This window comes from Hemiscyllium ocellatum, chromosome 25 (genome assembly GCF_020745735.1).
Source record: "Hemiscyllium ocellatum isolate sHemOce1 chromosome 25, sHemOce1.pat.X.cur, whole genome shotgun sequence".
Classification (NCBI taxonomy): domain Eukaryota; kingdom Metazoa; phylum Chordata; class Chondrichthyes; order Orectolobiformes; family Hemiscylliidae; genus Hemiscyllium; species Hemiscyllium ocellatum.
The window spans coordinates 55,988,638-56,010,536 of record NC_083425.1 but is presented as its reverse complement, the minus strand read 5'-3'; the positions used below and the strand labels follow the sequence as shown (position 1 = coordinate 56,010,536).

Here is a 21,899-nt window from a genome sequence, read left to right as displayed (position 1 = left end):
GTTGAACTATGGATGGTGCCTATGCAGATTACTGAAAGATATTTGACAAGGTTACACACAAGATACGGCACGGTGGCACAGTGGTTAGCACTGCTGCCTCACAGCGCCTGAGACCCGGGTTCAATTCCCGACTCAGGCGACTGACTGTGTGGAGTTTGCACGTTCTCCCCGTGTCTGCGTGGGTTTCCTCCGGGTGCTCCGGTTTCCTCCCACAGTCCAAAGATGTGCGGGTCAGGTGAATTGGCCATGCTAAATTGCCCGTAGTGTTAGGTAAGGGGTGTATGTAGGGGTATGGGTGGGTTGCGCTCCGGCGGGTCGGTGTGGACTTGTTGGGCCGAAGGGCCTGTTTCCACACTGTAAGTAATCTAATCTAATCTAATCTAATATTGCTTTCAAAAATAAAAGCATATGAATTGGAGAATAACCCTCTAATACTGGGTTGGAAACGTAGATTGGAAATTGGTTTGCAGACAAGGGACAGAGTAGTGGTATGGCACACATTCACTGACTGGTGGGACTTAGATTAAGGAATAGAGAGTGTACACAAAAGGTTGCAAATGATACCTAATTAGGTGGTTATAATTCAGTTATAGACAAACTATAAATCAACTACATTACCACAGATGGAGCTCAACATGGGGAAGTGTAAAGTAATCATAAGACCATAAAACATATGAGCAGAAATTAGGCCATTCGGCCCATCAACACAGCTCTGCCATTCAATCATGGCTGATGGGTTTTTCAACCCCATTTTCTCGCTTCCTCCCTATAACCTTTGATCCCTTTGGCAATCCAAGTAGTATACAAGAGAAAATCAAAACATTCTCAGAATACTTAGTGATGACAAACTGTGGGGCAACAACAGATTTAGATTTCCATTCATAAAAGTCATTCAAAGACAATGTACAGGTATGAAAACTTTTTTAAAAACTAATGTGATGTTGACCTCAATCTCAAGGGGGAGACAGTGAAACTTCACTTCGAGTCACAGAGTCATATAGCACAGAAGCAGTCCTTTCAGACCAACTCATCCGTGCCAACCAGACTTTGCAATCTGACCCAGTCCCATTTGCCAGTATTTTGTCCATATCCCTCTGAACCCCTTCTATTCATGTACCCATCAAAACTCCTAGTGTTAAGTGTGTTAGTTAGAGGTAAATATAGGGCAGAGGGAAAGGGTCTGGGTGAATTACTCTTTGGAGGGTCGGTGTGGACTTGTTGGGCTGAAGGGTCTGTTTCCATACTATACAGAATCTGGTCTAAAAAAATGTTGTAATTGTAACAGTCTCCACCACTTCCTCCGGCAGTTCATTCCATCCATGCAATACCCTCTGGGTGAAAAAGTTACCCAAGTCCTTTCTAAATCTTTCCTCTCTCACTATAAACCTATCCCTTCTAGTTTTGGACTCCTCCATCCTAAGAAAAAGGTCTTGGCTATTCACTCTATCCATGCCTCTTATGATTTTATAAACATCTGCAAGATCACCCTTCAGCTCAAAGTTTGGGAGAAGATTTGTCGCTCGGGTGCTCGTTGTTGTGGTTCTGTTCGCCGAGCTGGAAGTTTTTGTTGCAAACGTTTCGTCCCCTTTCTAGGGCTTCCCATCCTCAGTGCTTGGGAGCCTCCTGTGAAGCGCTTCTGTCATGTTTCCTTTGGCATTTATAGTGGCTTGTCTCTGCCGCTTCTGGTTGTCAGTTGCTGTCCGTTGCAGTGGCCGGTATATTGGGTCCAGGTCGATGTGTTTGTTGATTGAATCTGTGGATGAGTGCCATGCCTCTAGGAATTCCCTGGCTGTTCTCTGTTTGGCTTGCCCTATAATAGTAGTGTTGTCCCAGTTGAATTCATGTCGTTTGTCATCTGCTTGTGGCTACTAAGAATAGCTGGTCGTGTCGTTTCGTGGCTAGTTGGCGTTCATGGATGCGGGTTGTTAGCTGTCTTCCTGTTTGTCCTATGTAGTGTTTTGTGCATAGACAGCTAACAACCCGCATCCATGAACACCAACTAGCCACAAAACGACATCACCAGCTATCCTTAGTAGCCACACATGCAGATGACAAACAACATGAATTCGACTGGGACAACACTACTATTATAGGGCAAGCCAAACAGAGAACAGCCAGGGAATTCCTAGAGGCATGGCACTTATCCACAGATTCTATAAACAAACACATCGACCTGGACCCAATATACCGGCCACTGCAGCGGACAGCTGGAACTGACAACCGGAAGCGGCAGAGACAAATCACTATAAATGCCGGAGGAAACATCACAGAAGCGCTTCACAGGAGGCTCCCAAGCACTGAGGATGTCATCTAGACAGGGAACAAAACGTTTGCAACAAAAACTCCCAGCTTGGCGAACAGAACCACAACATCACCCTTCAGCCTCCAAAGCTCCAGGGAGAAAAAAACTCCAGCTTATTCAGCCTTTCCCTTCAAGCTCAAACTCTCTAAACCTGACAACATCCTTGTGAATCTTTTCTGCATTCTCTCAAGTTTAACAACATCTTTTCTATAGAAGGGTGACCAGAATAAAGGGCGGAGGATATTGGAACTCATTTTGCCAAATGGCTGTGGAATTAGAATTAGTTTTAATTGTCACATATACTCAATGAATATAGCCAAAAATTTGTACATCACCACTTACAGTGCCAACTTAGGTTCAAAAGGTACCTAGGTACAGCTTCTTTCATTTCAAGATCTTAAACAATAGAGAAATAAAATGTCCAGGAGTGCAGAAATAAAAGCTCAGTACAGACCATGCAGGCACCTAGCTTCCAGCCTGCACCAGGCCTTCCCTCCAAACCCATGCTGGCCTTCACTTTGAGAATTATGAGGTTGGGAGATTACTCGCAAACGTTTCATCCCCTTTCTAGGTGACATCTTCAGTGCTTGGGAGCCTCCTGTGAAGCGCTTCTGTGCTGATTCCTCCGACGTTTATACTGATTTGAATCTGCCGCTTCCGGTTGTCAGTAGCTGTCCGTTGCAGTGGCCGGTATATAGGGTCTAGGTCGATGTGTCTGTTGATTGAATTCGTGGATGAGTGCCATGCTTCTAGGAATTCCCTGGCTGTTCTCTGTTTGGCCTGCCCTATAATGGTGGTGTTGTCCCAACTGAATTCATGTTGTTTGTCATCTGAGTGTATGGCTACTAGGGATAGCTGGTCGTGTCGTTTCGTGGCCAGTTGGTGTTCATGGATGCGGGTTGTTAGCTGTCTTCCTGTTTGTCCTATGTAGTGTTTTGTGCAGTCCTTGCATGGGATTTTGTAAACCACATTGGTTTTGCTAATGCTGGGTATCGGGTCCTTTGTTCTGATGAGTTGTTGTCTGAGAGTGGCTGTTGGTTTTTGTGCTGTTATGAGTTCGATTGGGACAACACCACCATTATAGGACAGGCCAAACAGAGAACAGTCAGGGAATTCCTAGAAGCACAGCACTCATTCACGATTTTGATCAACAGACACATTTACATAGACCCTATATACCGGCCACTGCAGCGGACAGCTACTGACAACCGGAAGCGGCAGATTCAAACCAGTATAAATGCCGGAGGAATCAGCACAGAAGCGCTTCACAGGAAGCTCCCAAGCACTGAAGATGTCACCTAGAAAGGGGACGAAACGTTTGCAAGAAAAACTCCCAGCTCGGCGAACAGAACCACAACAACGAGCACCCGAGCTACAAATCTTCTCACAAACATTGGGAGATTACTCCAGGTCTAGACCACCACACCAGAAGCCACGATGGGAGGAGCCTGCTGTGCCAAGCCAGGAGATTTCCACGTCACACCGGGAGGCTGCTATGGGAGGAGGCTGCTGCACCAGGCCAAGAGAACACCATACCACTCCAGAGGATCACTGTACCTGGCCGGGAAACATTGGCCGGCAGTTGTCAGAGGCCCTGAGGGAAGAAGAGAAAAAGCACCAAGAGCAAGAAAAAGAAAAGAGGGACCTTGGAGTTCAGGCGTACAGTTCTCTGAAAGTGGAGGCACAGGTAGACAGCAGTGAAGGCGGCTTTTGGCACACTGGCCTTCAGCGATCAGAGCACTGAGTATCTAAGTTAGGAAGTTATGTTGCAGTTGTACAGGAAATTGATACGGCTGCACTTGGGAAAATAGTGTTCAGTTTTGGTCACCTTGTTACAGGAAGGATGTAATTAAACTTGAAAGAGTGCCGAAAAAATTTAAAGGCATGTTGCCAAGACTCAATGGTCTGAGTTATTGGAAGAGATTGGACAAGCTAGAACATTTTTCTTTAGAGCATGAGTGACTAAGTGTATAAGATCATGAGAGGCATGGATAGGGTGAACACACACAATCTTTTTCCCAGGGTTGAGGAATCAAGGATTAGAGGATATGAGTTTAAGGTTATAAGGGAAACAATAAAAGGGATGCTGAGGGGCAACCTTTTTACACAAAGGATGGTACACAAATGGAATGAGCTGCCAGCAGAAGTGGTTGAGGTGGGCACATTTAAAGGCATTTGGACAAATACATGGATAAGAACCATGATTTGGAGATGCCAGTGTTGGACTGGGGTGTACAAAGTTAAAAATCACAACACCAGGTTATAGTCCAACAGGTTTTATTGGAAGCACACTAGCTTTCGGAGCAATGCTCCTTCATCAGGTGATAGTGGAGGGATCAGTCCTAATACAGAATTTATAGCAAAAATTTACAGTGTGATGTAACTGAAATTATACATTGAAAAATTGATTGTCCGTTAAGCCTTTCATCTGTTAGAATACAGTGGTAGTTTCACTTCTTTCATGTGTAAATCACAAAACATTTCTTTTAAAAAGCATTCTCGGGTTAGCTGTTAACAATGGTGACAGCTAGACAATATGTTGAAGGTGTTGGCCCCCTGTGTTCTCTGTCTATGCCATGATGTTTAGATTGATTCTAATCTAAAAAGTGAGATAACGGAGTTTTACATAAATTCATGCAGTTTTTGAGCAAAGTACAATGTAACCCTTCAAGTACAAATTCACCCCACAAAATATATGCGTGCATGTGGGTCTTTGTCTGTGTCTGGGTTGCGGGTTGTGAGTGTAAGAAAGTGTATGTATGTGTGTGTGCGTAGTGAGTGCAGAGTGTCTTAAGTCTGTGAGGGGGTGCTCACAGACTTATGACACCCTGCACTCACTACACACACACACATACACTTTCTCACACTCACAACCCCCAACCCAGACAGACAAAGACCCACATGCACACATATTTTGTGGGGTGAATTTGTACTTGAAGGGTTACATTTGCTCAAAAACTGCATGAATTTATGTAAAACTCCGTTATCTCACTTTTTAGATTAGAATCAATCTAAACATCATGGCATAAACAGAGAACACAGGGGGCCAACACCTTCAACATCTTGTTTAGCTATCACCATTGTTAACAGCTAACCCAAGAATGCAACCTTTTTTAAAAAAGGTTTTGTGATTTACACATGAAAGAAGTGAAACTACCACTGTATTCTAACAGATGAAAGGCTTAACAGACAATCAACTTTTCAATGTATAATTTCAGTTACATCACACTGTAAATTTTTGCTATAAATTATGTGTTAGGATTGAGCCCTCCACTACCAACGGATGAAGAAGCGTCGCTCCGAAAGCCAGTGTGCTTCCAATAAAACTTATTGGACTATAACCTAGTGTTGTGTGATTTTTAACCATGGATAGGAACGGTTTAGAAGGATGTGGGCTAAGTGCAGGGAAATGAGGTTAGCGTTGATAGACATTTTGGTCAGCATGGACCAGTTTGGGCCGGAGGGCCTGTCTCTGTTCTAGAGGACTCGATGACTGTTAAGAAAAGAATGGGTGGAGAGACAAGCTCTAATTGGAGTGTCCTACTCTAACGCCACCTTGGCCATTTGGATAGGGTCATACAGTAATACAGGATGGACACAGACTCTTGGGCCCAAACTGGCCCATGCTGAACATGGCACCCATTCAGCTAATTCCAATTTCCCCCATTTTGTCCATATCACTCTAAACCCTTCATATCCGTGCACCTACCCAATTTTTTTTTTAAATGTTGCTATTGTACCTGCCTCAACCACTTTCTCTGGGAACCCATATGTACCACTCTCAGCATGAAGAAGTTGCCCTTCAGGTCCTTCTGAAATCTTTCCCCCCTCACTTTAAACCTCTAGGTTTCAATTCCCCATCCCTGGGGAAAAAAGACTACAGAGGAACCTCGATTATCCGAAGCTCACAGGTGGGAGTATTTCATTCATTTAATCAAATGCCAAATAACATAGTTTAGTCAAGTATCAGGACCGTGTAATCTTGTTTGGATAGAACATAGAACATAGAACAATACAGCATAGAACAGGCCCTTCGGCCCACGATGTTCTGCCGAACATTTGTCCTAGCTTAAGCACCTATCCGTGTACCTATCCAATTGCCGCTTAAAGGTCACCAATGATTCGGACTCTGCCACTCCCACAGGCAGCGCATTCCATACCCCCACCACTCTCTGGGTAAAGAACCTACCCCTGACATCTCCCCTATACCTTCCACCCTTCACCTTAAATTTATGTCCCCTTGTAACCCTCTGTTGTACCCGGGGAAAAAGTGTCTGACTGTCTACTCTATCTATTCCTCTGATCATCTTATAAACCTCTATCAAGTCACCCCTCATCCTTCGCCGTTCCAATGAGAAAAGGCCTCGCACTCTCAACCTATCCTCGTATGACCTATTCTCCACTCCAGGCAACAGCCTGGTAAATCTCCTCTGCACCTTCTCCAAAGCTTCCACATCTTCCCTAAAGTGAGGTGACCAGAACTGCATACAGTACTCCAAATGCAGTCTTACCAAGGTCCTGTCCAGCTGCAACATCACCTCATGACTCTTGAATTCAATCCCTCTGCTAATGAACGCTAATACACAATAGGCCTTCTTACAAGCTCTATCCACCTGAACGGCAACTTTCAAAGAGCTATGAACATAGACCCCAAGATCCCTCTGCTCCTCCACCTTACTAAGAACCCTATCATTAACCCTGTATTCCGCATTCTTATTTGTTCTTCCAAAATGGACAACCTCACACTTGACAGGGTTAAACTCCATCTGCCACTCCTCAGCCCAGCTCTGCATCCCTTTGCAGCCGACAACAGCCCTCCTCACGATCCACAACTCCACCAATCTTCGTATCGTCTGCAAATTTACTGACCCACCCTTCGACTCCCTCTTCCAAGTCATTAATAAAAATTACAAACAGCAGAGGACCTAGAACTGATCCATGCAGAACTCCACTTGTAACTGGGCTCCAGGCTGAATATTTACCATCTACCACCACTCTCTGACTTCGACCGGTTAGCCAGTTCTCTATTCAACTGGCCAAATTTCCCCCTATCCCATGCCTCCTGACTTTCCGCACAAGCCTACCATGGGGAACCTTATCAAATGCGTTACTAAAATCCATGTACACTACATCCACTGCTCTACCCTCATCCACATGCTTGGTCACCTCCTCAAAGAATTCAATAAGACTCGTAAGGCAAGACCTACCCCTCACAAATCCGTGCTGGCTGTCCCTAATCAAGCATGGTCTTTCCAGATACTCATAAATCCTATCCCTCAGTACCCTTTCTATTACTTTGCCTACCACTGAAGTAAGACTAACTAGCCTGTAATTCCCAGGGTTATCCCTATTCCCTTTTTTGAACAGGGGCACAACATTCACCACTCTCCAGTCCCCTGGTACCACCCCCGTTGACAGTGAAGACGAAAAGATCATTGCCAACGGCTCTGCAATTTCCTCTCTTGCTTCCCCACATAATCCAAGGATGTATCCCGTCAGGACCGAGGGATTTGTCTATCCTCAAGGTTTTCAAAATGCCCAACACATCTTCCTTCCTAACAAGTATCTCTTCTAGCTTACCAGTCCGTTTCATACTCTCTTCTTCAACAATATGGTCCCTCTCATTTGTAAATACTGAAGAAAGGTACTCATTCAAGACCTCTCCTATCTCTTCCGACTCAATACACAGTCTCCCACTACTGTCCTTGATCGGACCCTCGTTCTCGTCATTCTCATGTTTCTCACATACGTATAAAAGGCCTTGGGGTTATCCTTGATCCTACCCGCCAAAGATTTTTCATGCCCTCTCTTAGTTCTCCTAATCCCTTTCTTCAGCTCCCTCCTGGCTATCCTGTATCCCTCCAACGCTCTGTCTGAACCTTGTTTCTTCAACCTTATGTAAGCCTCCTTCTTCCTCTTTACTAGACATCCAACCTCCCTCGTCAACCAAGGTTCCCTCACACGACCATCTCTTTCCTGCCTGACAGGTATATACATATCAAGGACACGTCGTATCTGTTCCTTGAAAAAGTTCCACATTTCAATGACATCCTTCCCTGACAGTCTATGCTCCCAACTTATGCTCCTCAGATCCTGTCTTGCAGCATCATATTTACCCTTCCCCCAATTGTAAAACCTACCCTATTGCACACACCTATCTCTCTCCATAACCAAGGTGAAAGTCACAGAATTGTGGTCACCATCACCAAAATGCTCACCCACTAACAAGCCCATCACTTGTCCCGGTTCATTACCAAGTACCAAATCCAATATGGCTCCCCCTCTGGTCGGACAATCTACATACTGAGTTAGAAAAGCTTCCTGGACACACTGCACAAACACCGCCCCATCCAATCTACTTGATCTAAATAACTTCCAATCAATATTTGGAAAGCTGAAATCGCCCATGACTACTACCCAGTGGCTTCTGCACCTTTCCAAAATCTGTTTCCCAATCTGTTTCTCCACATCTCTGCTGCTATTGGGGGGCCTATAGTAAACAACCAAAAAAGGTGACTGCTCCTTTCCTATTTCTGACTTCAGCCCATACTACCTCCAAAGGCAGATCCTCCTCGAACTGCCTTTCTGCAGCCATTATACCATTTCTAATTAGCAACGCCATACCCCCTCCTTGAGATTGATTAACTTTGTTCAGTAAAATATCAAAGGAAATTGGTGGGTTAAGAGATTTAAGGTTTAGATCAATTATGATCTAATTGAGTTGGAGTATGGATTCAAAGGGCTGAAGGGCCTCCTCTTACTCCTGTGTCAACATATACTCAGTTCCTGATAAATCAGTTTCAGATCCAACACCTTTTCAACTGGCTATTCCAAATTGATCAATTGGGTACTAACTATGGTAAGGACGTTAATGCAAAGAATTTCTGTCAAAAATATTTATTAAAGCAATTCATTCCAATGACATTTCCTTATACCCTGAAACAGTTACTCAAACTGGTTTGTAGGAGCGACTTGGCTGCCCTTTCACTTGCTACAATGAAATGCCTATTTAGTAGCTCAACAAGTATTAATGGATTTAGCCAATACACTCCAATGCCTATGAGAAGTAGCTTTGTCCGTCATCTCAGGCCAAGCAATAGCAAACGCAGTTCCTATATTTTCTGAACAGTAGCCAAGAGCACCTCAAAGAGGTCACTTCTTTGAAAACACATCTATGAATATAGCTGCTATTTGCTGTCAGACTGCAGCGCATGCACAAGTGAGTGAGTTCCACAGAGCAGAAGAGAATGTGGCACTTCAGTGTAAGAAGTCTAAATGAGAGGAGGTAAGGACACTGATCGTACCAAGCCAATCTGACATGTTTTAATAACTTAACGTGCTTTTGTAGAGCCTGAAGTAAACCCAACATTCAGTAACAGATCTAAAACATAAATATACCTAGGAATGGAGTTGAGAATTTAACTTAGCTATTGCTTTACTCCCAAAATGGAGATGGCTGAAGTAAAAAGAATGCAAAACATCAACAATATTAGAAAGTGACAGTGGGAGAGAACATCGAGCCACTTAAATGTGCTGACCTATCCCTTTCCAAACTGGGGTTTCTAGTATGACATGGTTTCTGTTTTGTTTGTTTGAGTAGCACATTACATCTGTGCCAAATATTGATGAAATGAGTGTGTGTTTCCTTTTAGGTAGCCTATACGTTTTTCTAAGACAGGAAGCTAATCTTTGCAGTGAATCCTCCACAGAGAAAAGTTTGATAATGATTACTGCGGACAGGAGCCAAAGCTCTAAGGTATTCAATAAGACAGATTTGAAGGACTGCAGTATTCTTTCTGCATTATGGGTGTTTTCTTGGAAAATCCTCTGAACTGAAGTCTGTTGAGCAGAGTTTTCCAGTTCTGTTTCAGCGGATTGGTGTAATCATTCACTGGCTAACAACTCAATACAGTCAATATTCAGGATGTTAGTAAGAATCAGGTTACAATGGGTAAGAGATTGCCATCATCTCTGACAGTTTGGCTACTCCAGAAAAATACAGAACCAATATGAAAATAACTTGTTTAAATTCAGTCATGGGATATGGATCTCATAGCCTGCAGCCTGGAGAAAGTGAGGACTGCAGATGCTGTGGTGCTGGAAAGACACAGCAGGTCAGGCAGCATCTTCCTGCTTCTCGGATGCTGCCTGATGTGCTGTGTCTTTCTAGCACCCCCAGCACTTACTAGCCATCTTTAATTGTCTAGGTGGTGATGGTGAGCAGCAGTCTTGCAACACCAAAGCCCATGTGATGTAAGGACATCCATAGTGCTGATAGGAAGGGAGCTCCAGGATTTTGACCCAGGACAATGAGGGAACAGAGATATATTTCCAAATCAAGATGCTGGATAAGTTGGTTAGGAACTTTAACTTGATGATGTTCCTGTGCATCTGCAGCCCTCATCTTTCTAGGTGGTATTGATTTACTGTGATTCATTTTTATTCACATAATAATTTTTACTACCTCAGCATATTCCAAAATCTTAATTAAATGTGTCAAAGCATGGTTACTGTTTTAATGAAGGAACTGTGCACATCAATTTATGCATAGTGATGGCCCATAAATGACAATGTGATAATGACCAAATATATGTTGGTGGCTTTGGTTTTGGGATAAATATCAGCCAGGACACTGGACATATCTCCTTTTCTTCTTTAGTATCTTCAAGATGGCAGCCTGGGCCTCAGTTTAACAATTTATCTACAAATATAGCACACCCTTAGCATTGTGCTGAAGCATAAGCCTGATTCATGCATGCTGGTCTCTGGAGTAGAACTCAAATCCACAATCTTCTATCTCAGAAACAAGAGTGTTACCTATAGTGTAACACAGTTACATAGAATTACACAGCACGGAAACAGATCCTTCAGTCCAGCCAGTCCATGCTGACCTCAATCCCAAATTAAGCGTCCCACTGACCTGCAGTTGGCCCATACCCTTCCAAACATTTCTTATTCAGATACTTATCTAAATATCTTTGAAATGTTGTAAATTCCTTTGGATGGCCATTCCACACACAAACAATTCGGTGGAATAAAACAGACCCCGAATCTTTTTAAAATCTTTCTCCTCTTGCCTTAAGAATATGCCCTTTAGTCTTGAAATTCCCCTGCCTGGAGAAAAGACCTGCCATTCACATTACCTATACACCTCATGATTTTATAAACCTCTACACAGACACACTGCAACCTCCAGTGAAAAACGCCCCAGCCTATCTAGCCTCTCAAATAGTGGGATAAGAGCGGCCGGTATGGGAAAGTATTTAATTGGGGGAGGGGGAATTACAATGCTATTAGGCAGGAACTGGGGTGCCTAAGTTGGGAACAGATGTTCTCAGGGACATACACAACAGAAATGAAGAGGTTGCTGAGGGAGCACTTGCAGATAATTTTGGATAGGTTTGTCCTACTGAGGCGAGGAGGGGATGGAAGGGTCAATGAAACTTGGGTGATAGGGGTTGTAGAACATCTAGTGAAGAGCAAGAAGGAAGCTTACTTAAAGCTGAGGAGGCAAGGATCAGGTAGGATTCTAGAAGGTTACAAGGTTGCCTGGAAGGAACTGAAGAATGGACTTCGGAGAGCTAGACGGGAACATGAAATAGCTTTAGCAGGTAGGATTAAGTAACATGCCAAGGCATTCTACACTTAGGTGAGGAACAAGAGAATGGCCAGACAGATGGTAGGGCCAGCAGGTTAGGCAGCATCCAAGGAATAGGAAATTCGACGTTTCGGGCATAAGCCCTTCATCAGGAATGAGGAGAGTGTGCCAAGCAGGCTAAGATAAAAGGTAGGGAGGAGGCACTTGGGGGAGGGGCGATGGAGATGTGATAGGCCGGAGTGGGGTGGGGGCGGAGAGGTCAGGAAGAGGATTGCAGGTTAGGAGGGCGGTGCTGAGTTGAGGGAACCGACTGAGACAAGGTGGGGGGAGGGGAAATGAGGAAACTGGAGAAATCTGAGTTCATTCCTTGTGGTTGGAGGGTTCCCAGGCGGAAGATGAGGCGCTCCTCCTCCAGCCGAGGTATTGTTATGTTCTGCCGGTGGAGGAGTCCAAGGACCTGCATGTCCTCGGTGGAGTGGGAGGGAGAGTTAAAGTGTTGAGCCACGGGGTGGTTGGGTTGGTTGGCCCGGGCGTCCCAGAGGTGTTCTCTGAAGCGTTCTGCAAGTAAGCGGCCCGTCTCCCCAGTATAGAGGAGGCCACATTGGGTGTAGCGGATGCAATAGATGGTGTGTGTGGAGGTACAGGTGAACTTGTGGCGGATATGGAAGGATCCCTTGGGGCCTTGGAGGGAAGTGAGGGAGGTGGTGTGGTTTTATGTTCTGCGGAGGAGGAGCGCCTCATCTTCCGCCTGGGAACCCTCCAACCACAAGGAATGAACTCAGATTTCTCCAGTTTCCTCATTTCCCCTCCCCCTACCTTGTCTCAGCCGGTTCCCTCAACTCAGCACCACCCTCCTAACCTGCAATCTTCTTCCTGACCTCTCCGCCCCCACCCCACTCCGGCCTATCACCCTCACCTTGACCTCCTTCCACCTATCACATCTCCATCGCCCCTCCCCCAAGTGCCTCCTCCCTACCTTTTATCTTAGCCTGCTTGGCACACTCTCCTCATTCCTGATGAAGGGCTTATGCCCGAAACGTCGAATTTCCTGTTCCTTGGATGCTGCCTAACCTGCTGTGCTTTAACCAGCAACACATTTTCAGCTGTGATCTCCAGCATCTGCAGACCTCATTTTTTACCAGACGGTAGGGCCAATCAAGGATAGTGGAAGGAACTTGCGCCTGGAGTCAAAGCAGGTAAGGGAGGTCCGAAATGAATAGTTTGCTTCAGTTTTCACTACTGAGAGGGACCTTGATGTTTGTGAGGACAGCGTTAATTAGCTGATATTATCAACCAGGTTGATGTTAAGAAGGAGGATGTGCTGAAAATTTTGAAAACTATAAGGCTAGATAAATCCCCTCGGCCAGATGGGATATGCCCAAGGTTACTACAGGAAGCGAGTGAAGATATTGATGCGCCTTTGGCGATGATCCTTGTGTCTTCATTGTCCACTGGAGGATGCCAAATGTTATCCCCTTGTTCAAAGTTGAAAATCACAACACCAGGTTATAGTCCAACAGGCTTATTTGGAACCACTAGCTTTCGGAGCAGCACTCCTTCATCAGATGGTTGTCAACCACCTAATGAGGGAGTGGCACTCCGAAAGTTAGTGCTTCCAAATAAACCTGTTGGACTATAACCTTGTGTTGTGCAATTTTTAACTTTGTCTACCCCAGTCCAACACCGGTACCACCAAGTCATGGCTCCCTTGTTCAAGTAATGGAATAGGGATAATGGTGGGAATTACAGACCAGTCTGTCTTACATCAGTGGTGGGCAATTTACTGGATAGGATTCTGAGAGAGACAGGATTTATGATTGCTTGGGAAACTTAGTTTGATTAGAGATAGTCAGCATGGCTTTGTGAGGGGCAGGCCATGCCTCACAAACTTTATTAAATTATTTGAGGATGTGACAAAACACACTGATGAAGATACAGCAGTGGATGTAGTATATATGGAATTTAGCAAGGCGTTTGATAATGTTCCCCATAGTAGCATCATTCAGAAAGTAAGGAGGCATGGGATACAGGGAAATCTGGCTGTCTGGATACATAATTGGCTGGCCCATAAAAGGCAGAGGGTACTAGTAGATGGAAAGTATGCAGCCTGGACCTCAACGACCAGTGGTGTTCTGCAGGGACCTGTTATGGGACCTCTGCTCTTTGTGATCTTTATAAATGACTTTGATGAGGAAGTGGAATGGTAGATTAGCAAGTTTGCCAATGACACGAAGGTTGGAGGAGTGGTGGATAGTGTGGAGGGCTGTTGTAGGTTGCAACGGGACATTGACAGAATGCAGAACTGGGCTGATAAGTGGCAGATGGAGTTCTACCTGGAAAAGTGTGAAGTGATTCAAATTCATCCTTCTAAAACGAATGTAGAATACAGGATTCCTGAAGAAGGGCTTATGCCCGAAACGTCGAATCTCCTGCTCCTTGGATGCTGCCTGACCTGCTACGCTTTTCCAGCAACACATTTTCAGCTCTGATCTCCAGCATCTGCAGACCTCACTTTCTCCTCCAATACAGGGTTAAAGGCAGGATTCTTGTCAGTGTGGAGGAACAGAGGGATCTTCAGGTCCATGTTCATCAAAGGTCCAGAGAATTAGATATGGTAGACAGTGAAAGTCTTTTTCCTAGGATGCTGGTGTCAGTTTGTACGAGGGGGCATAACTACAAATTGAGGGGTGATAGGTTTAAGACAGATGTCAGAAGCAGGTTCTTTACTCAGAGAGTGGTAAGGTTGTGGAATGCCCTACCTGCCAACGTAGTTAACTCAACCACATTAGGGAGATTTAAATAATCCTTGGATAAGCACGTGGACGACCATGGGATCGTGTCGGGGGACAAGCGGAGAATAGTTCACAGGTCGGCGCAACATCGAGGGCCGAAGGGTCTGTTCTGAGCTGTATTGTTTTATGTTCTATCCCTCAAAGTTGCCACCCAAGTTGACAGGGTTGTTAAGAAGACGTAAGGTATGCTGGCTTTCATTAGCAGTTTAACAGATAATGCTGCAGCTCTATAGAGTCCTAGTTAGACCACACTTGGAATATTGCGTTTAGTTCTGGTCACCTCATTATAGGAAGCTTTAGAGAGGGTGTGGAAGAGATTTACCAGGATGCAGCTGGAATGGAGGGCATGTCATATGAAGAAAGGTTGAGGGAGCTAAGGCTTTTCTCTTTAGAGTGAAGAAGGACGAGAGGTGATTTGATAGAGATGTACAAGATGATGAGAGGCATAGGTAGAGTGGATAACCAGAGACCTTTTCATGAGGCTATTACGAGGGGGCATAATTTGGAGGAAGGTTTAGGAGAGATATCTGTTCATTATGCAGAGAGTGATGGGTGCGTAGAATGCACTGCCGATGGTGATAATGGAGTCAGATACATTAGATACATTTAAGTGACTCTTGGATAGGCACATGGATGAGAGTAAAATGAAGGATATATTGGTTAGTTTGATTTTAGAGTAGGATAAAAGGTCAGCACAACATCAAGGGCCGAAGGTCCTGTATTGCGCTGTGCTGTTCTATGTTCCAGGTTCTTCCATAATTCAAACTCTCCATAACATCTTGGTAAATCTCTGCTGAACCCTCTCCAGCTTAATCATACCCTTCATAGAATCACAGAATCGCTACAGTATGAAAACAGGCCATTTGGCCCAATTAGTGTGCACTCACTGTCCGAAGAGCAACTCACACAGACTCATTCCCCTACCCAATATTTACCCCTGACTAATGCACCTAACCTACACATCCCTGAACACTAAATTTAGCATGATCAATGTACATGTATTTGAAATGGCAAGGACTGATTAGGGATAGTCAACATGGCTTTGTGCGTGGGAAATCATGTCTCACAAACTTGATTGAGTTTTTCAGAAAGTAACAAAGAGGATTGATGAAGGCAGAGTGGTAGATGTGATCTATATGGACTTCAGTAAGGTGTTTGACAAGGTTCCCCATGGGAGACTGGTTAGCAAGGTTAGATCTCATGGAATACAGGGAGAACTAGCCATTTGGATACAGAACTGGCTCAATGGTAGAAGACAGAGGGTAGTGGTGGAGGGTTGTTTTTCAGACTGGAGGCCTGTGACCAGTGGAGTGCCACAAGGATCGGTGCTGGGCCCTCTACTTTTTGTCATTTACTTAAATGATTTGGATGTGAGCATAAGAGGTACAGTTAGTAAGTTTGGAGATGACACCAAATTTGGAGGTGTAATGGACACCCTGAAGAGGGTTACCTCAGATTACAACAGGATCTGGACCAGATGGGCCAATAGGCTGAAAAGTGGCAGATGGAGTTTAATTCAGATAAATGTGAGGTGCTGCAGTTTGGGAAAGCAAACTTTAGCAGGACTTATACACTTAACAGTAAGGTCCTAGGGAGTGTTGCTAAAAAAAGAAACCTTGGAGTGCAGATTCATAGCTCATTGAAAGTGGAGTCGCAGGTAGATAGGACAGTGAAGGAGGCATATGGTATACTTTCCTTTATTGGTCAGAGTATTGAGTGTAGGAGTTGGGAGATCATGTTTTGGCTGTACAGGACATTGGTTAGGCCATTGTTGGAATATTGCGTGCAATTCTGGTCTTCTTCCTATCGGAAAGATGTTGTGAAACTTGAAAGGGTTCAGAAAAAATTTACAAGAATGTTGCCAGGGTCGGAGGATTTGAGCTATAGGGAGAGGCTGAACAGGCTGGGGCTGTTTTTTCCCTGGAGTGTCGGAGGCTGAGGGGTGACCTTAGCGAGGTTTACAAAATTATGAGGGACATGGATTGGATAAATAGACAAAGTCTTTTCCCTGGGGTCGGGGAGTCCAGAACTAGAGGGCATAGGTTAAGGGTGAGAAGGGAAAGATATAAAAGAGACCTAAGGGGCAACGTTTTCACACAGAGGGTGGTACATGTATGGAATGAGCTGCCAGAGGAAGTGGTGGAGACTGGTACAATTGCAACATTTCAGAGGCATTTGGATGGGTATATGATTTGGAAGCGTTTGGAGGGATATGGGCCAGGTGCTGGCAGGTGGAACTAGATTGGTCGGGATATCTGGTTGGCATGGGCAGGTTGGACCATAGGGTCTGTTTCCATGCTGTACATCTCTATGACTCTAATTCATCTAATCTGCACATCTTTGGATTGTGGGAGAAAGCTGAAGCACCTGGTGGGAACCACGCAGACACGGGGAGAACGTGCAACCTTCACATGGACAGTCGCCCAAGGCTGCAGTCAAATCCTGATCCCTGGTGCTGTGAGGCAACAATGCTAATAACTGAGCCAATGTGCCGCCAGGGTGACCAGAACTGGACAGAGTACTCCAGAAGAGACCTCACCAATGTCCTATACAACCGCAACATTACATCCTAACTCCTCTCCTCAAAAGGTCTGAGTAACGAAAGCAAACATGCTAAATGCCTTCTTAACCACCTTATATATCTGCAATGCAAACTTCAAAGAATTAAGGACCTGAACCTCTTCGTCTGTCTGTTCTACCGAAGGCCCTACTTTTAATTGTACAAGTCTTGTCCTTGTTTGTTTTACCAAAATGCAATAGCCTGCATTTATTCAAATTAAACTCCGTTTGGCACTTTTCAGCTCATTGACCCAATTGATCAAGGAATATTAAATAACTTTCTTCACAGTTCATTATACCACCAATCTTGGTGTCATTTGCAAAGTTACTAACCATGCCTTCTATATTCTCATTTCAATCATTTATATAAATGACAAACAAAAGTGGATCCAGCACCGATCCTTATGGAACACCAAGAGTCGCAGGTCCCCAGTCCAAAACCCATCCTCCATCATCAGTCTACCTCTTGCTGGTTATCCAATTTCGTAACCAATTGGCAAGCGCACCTTGAATCTCATGCGAAACCTTATCAAAGACTTTACTCAAGTCCAAGTACCTGAAAGGTTACCTCATAGTTTTATCTACTTTTAAGAATATCCTGAGTCTAGTTAGGACTCTGATAACTCAGTTATATAATGCTGATAATAGTAAAAAATGAAATGCAACGTAAGTACTATGCAATAAATCTCTGATAATTAAAACTGAGCCCCAATTCTACTAAACCCGAGAAAGTATCCTTGCCCACTTGTTGTTAGTGACCTCAACTAATACCATTGAGAAGAACTGACGACATTGAATATAGCCAAGACAACTCCGTTTGTTTCAGTGGACATGGCCACAAAGGATACCACTCACAGGCTGAGCTGATAGCCCAGTGTGCCACAGTTGATATCATGCTCAGAATATACATGTCATGTTCCAGTACATTTTAAACTATTAGCTACTACTTTAAAGTTTTGAACACATTGTTAAAATAGCTACTGCAAACCACATGACCTTTAGTGTTTTTTGAGTTCCACACAGTCCTGAGTATAAGCTAACCAAGGAGAAAGTGAGGTCTGCAGATGCTGGAGATCAGAGCTGAAAATGTGTTGCTGGAAAAGCACCTTTCTCACTCTAAAACTCTCAAAAATCTTGCTTTTGGAAATTGAGATGATCACTCCAAGACAAAGAAAATATATAGGTTTTACATACAAAACAAACACTGATCTCAGGCCATGGAAACTCTTTATTTCTATCCATAACAGTACTGCAGGAAAGAAAAGAAATGCTGGAAATGAGTAAAATGGCCAGCTGTTGCAGAAGGTCCTCAGGTGCTGTTAGGCCCGTTTTATAAATCAAACACTTCTTTCCATTGTATCTAAAGTTCAGATTCTTTAACTGTTGTGTATATTTTTCAGGCTCATTCCTTGCCTAATAACCAGATATTTCAAAAATATTAAAACATAAACCTGTCTTTTACAGTGGCCCATTCATCACCATCCTGTAGTAAAACATTTGTTTCCTCCTCTCCTGCAGCTCTGTCAGAATGTCTTCTGAAGCTAACCTCTGGGAATATTGGGAGAGTGTAATCAATAGACTACTCGGCAAACTTCATGACTTTAACCAGTCTGACATTCTAACACGTACTTCGTTTATTATCATCCTGACATTCACCAGTAAGTACCAGCTAAAATTGTCGGATATAAACTTATTGTAGATTTGCTGAATATTTTATTTGTTTTATTATTGTTACATGCACCTAGGTGCAGTGAAAAGTTTTGTTTTGCTTGCAGTACAAGCAGATCATAGGGTGACTGAACAGAGTGAGGAATACAAAGCTACAGTTGCAAAGAAGGTGCACAAAAAGCAAGATCCAACATTAGATTTAAAATTTGAGAGGTCCATTCAGAAGGAGAAAGTGAGGACTGCAGATGCTGGAGATCAATAGAAAAATGTGGCACTGGAAAAGCACAGCAGGACAGGCAGCATCCGAGGAGAACAGTCGATGTGTCAAGCAACCCCACCCCTCCACCCGCAACAAGGAGGGTCTTCACCTTCCACCCACCAATCTTCAGATACAATGCATCATCCTCCACCATTTCCACCATCTACAGTCAGACCCCACTACCAGATATATGTTCCCCCTCCCTACCCCAGTAGGCATTCCGCAGAGACCACTCTCCCATTCCTGATAAAGGGCTTAAGTCCATTCAGAAGTCTAATAACAACAGAGAAGAAACTGTTCTTGAACCTGTTGGTGTAAGAGTTTAAGTGTTTGTACCTTCTTCCTAATGGAAGAGGTTGGAAGAGATTAGAACTGGGGTGGGAAGGATCTTTGATGAGATTGGCTCAGACTTGAAGTAGGTCATTGATATGGCACATGTAAAAAAATTAGATTAGATTACTTACAGTGTGGAAACAGGCCCTTCGGCCCAACAAGTCCACACCGACCCGCCGAAGCGCAACCCACCCATACCCCTACATTTACCCAACACTACGGGCAATTTAGCATGGCCAATTCACCTGACCCGCACATCTTTGGACTGTGGGAGGAAACCGGAGCACCCGGAGGAAACCCACGCAGACACGGGGAAAACGTGCAAACTCCACACAGTCAGTCGCCTGAGTCGGGAATTGAACCCGGGTCTCAGGCGCTGTGAGACAGCAGTGCTAACCACTGTGCCACCCATGTAGTTATTGAATCAGTCAGCGCAAAGGAACGAACATTAACCATTCAAGATGTTTCACCTAAAAAGTAGAGTCCTCAGCCACTGAGTACAAGAAAAAGGGCAGCTTCACTGGACCACCCCATACAACAGTATTCTTCTACAAAAGTTGTGATCATTCTGACCACATGAAGCAAATATTTGCTGTTGAACATCCTATAACTGACTGGAGATAGGAGTGAACTTAATCAGGCCAGCTGTTCTGTCCATGACACTATGTTAACTGGCAATTCCAAAATAAGACTGAATTGCACAATTGTTTTTAGCTTTTAGACTAAGTAAATTTGGCACACTAGCCTCCCTAGGTAATTTTCTCCATACTTAACTTCTTCTATGTTGCTCTAGGACATTGCCACTCAAAGCTATCTCAGGGTTCTGTTCCCTTGTTCAGCACTATGCTAGACTGTATGCACCTCAGTAAGTGCTGCGATTGTGGAACTTGAAGTGAATTGCATGAAAGAGAGAGAAAGGAACAGAATGATAAGGTGACAAGTTGAATTGAAGGAAGACTGAGATGGCGTCTGTGGAATGTAAACTCCAGCACTGAACTGTTTGGAATGAATGAATGACTTACTTGAATGTTTTCAAGTGACTACTGGGCAATTCTGTGAATTTTGCACTAAGGTTACACTGTTCTCTCTTATTTTCAGGTGCTGTTCTCCTGTTGATTTTTATTCCTGTCATTTGCTGCTGCTGTACTTGCAATTGCGGCAAAAGAACTGGCAGAGTGAAACCCACATCCCATCCCTAACAGTATGAATCCTCAGATGGACATGACAGCACACGAGCAAGGGGCCTCCATGGCAGTGGTGCACAATGAAGACAGGCTGTAATGTCCATTTCTCACACATCACTTTGTACACAACCAAGATGGAACATTGTCACCATTGTCTGGTCGAAGATTGTCACCAATCGTTAGCCCCAATGTGACAGTTTGTTGGTTGAATAGCAAAGGACATCTTAAAACCCTAAACTTGATAAATATATGCACATGTACGCATTCAACTGTTAAAAAATACGATAAACCTTTCACAATTATTGAAATCCATCAAATACAGTGAAAATGCTCATTCTCATCTTATTCAAATGCTTTTCACTAAATAGCATTATTCCTAACAAACCGGTGTTCATTGCAAAATTCAAAAGTCTTGACACTATTGATTCAAAGTGATACAGATAACAACAACAATGCTGTACACAACAAGAGCAACCTCCATCCTAGCCACCAACATAGTAATCATCTTCCAATCAAACAGACCATCCTGGCCACAGTGGGACTGAAGTTTATTCATCTCGAAGTGCATGATATAACCATAAATAAAAGGTTAGCTATCACAACAGCTAATTTGCTCTGACCCTCAAGTGTGATTTTTTTTCCTTGCTACCAACATAACCCAGTTACTGTGGTCTTCCATATTCATGCACGTAAATATTATTTCAAATCCATTAGGCAACATAAGAGCAACCCACGACCACAGTCACCAGTAACAACAGACCTTCTGCCACAACTGGCTTCTGCCACTCTTAAGCCAACTTTCACAGTATTGTACCTGCTTTTAAATGCCAACTGACACAATCTGCAGTCATTGTTTTTACCTAACTGTCACAATACTCCACTGAGCACCATTAATTGCTGTTTTTTGCCTGGCCTCATTTACAGGCCTTGAGGAGGATTGGTACTAATTGAATTATAAATAAGAAATATTAAACAAAGTATTTAATAAACTGTTGCAAGTAAATGAATGGCACTGATACGTTCTTTACAGCAATCTAATCAATTCATCAGATTCCCTCACCTTACTCCAAACTAACTGATCGGTCAGAACTGAGCAGAGGCAGCACAGAAACAGAATATCAACCTTTAAGGAAAGTAACAAGTTCTCATTTCAAACTCCTGAGCTTGGTAAAAACTTTGGCAGAGACACAACAGCAAATTGAAG

The 21,899-nt window shown here is 43.9% G+C and overlaps 1 protein-coding gene and 1 long non-coding RNA gene across 3 annotated transcripts in view; one reads left to right on the top strand and one right to left on the bottom strand.

Moving 5' to 3' along the window:
• LOC132827704 (uncharacterized) overlaps positions 1-21,698 on the top strand; it is an 86,929-nt gene extending 65,231 nt beyond the window's left edge. Inside the window, exons 3-4 of the long non-coding RNA XR_009646030.1 lie at positions 18,770-18,909; positions 20,610-21,698. This is a non-coding gene — a long non-coding RNA (uncharacterized LOC132827704). The remainder of the gene's footprint in view (positions 1-18,769; positions 18,910-20,609) is intronic.
• The window catches only part of recql5 (RecQ helicase-like 5), a 145,708-nt gene that overhangs the window by 58,506 nt on the left and 65,303 nt on the right, over positions 1-21,899 (bottom strand). The window lies entirely within an intron of this gene.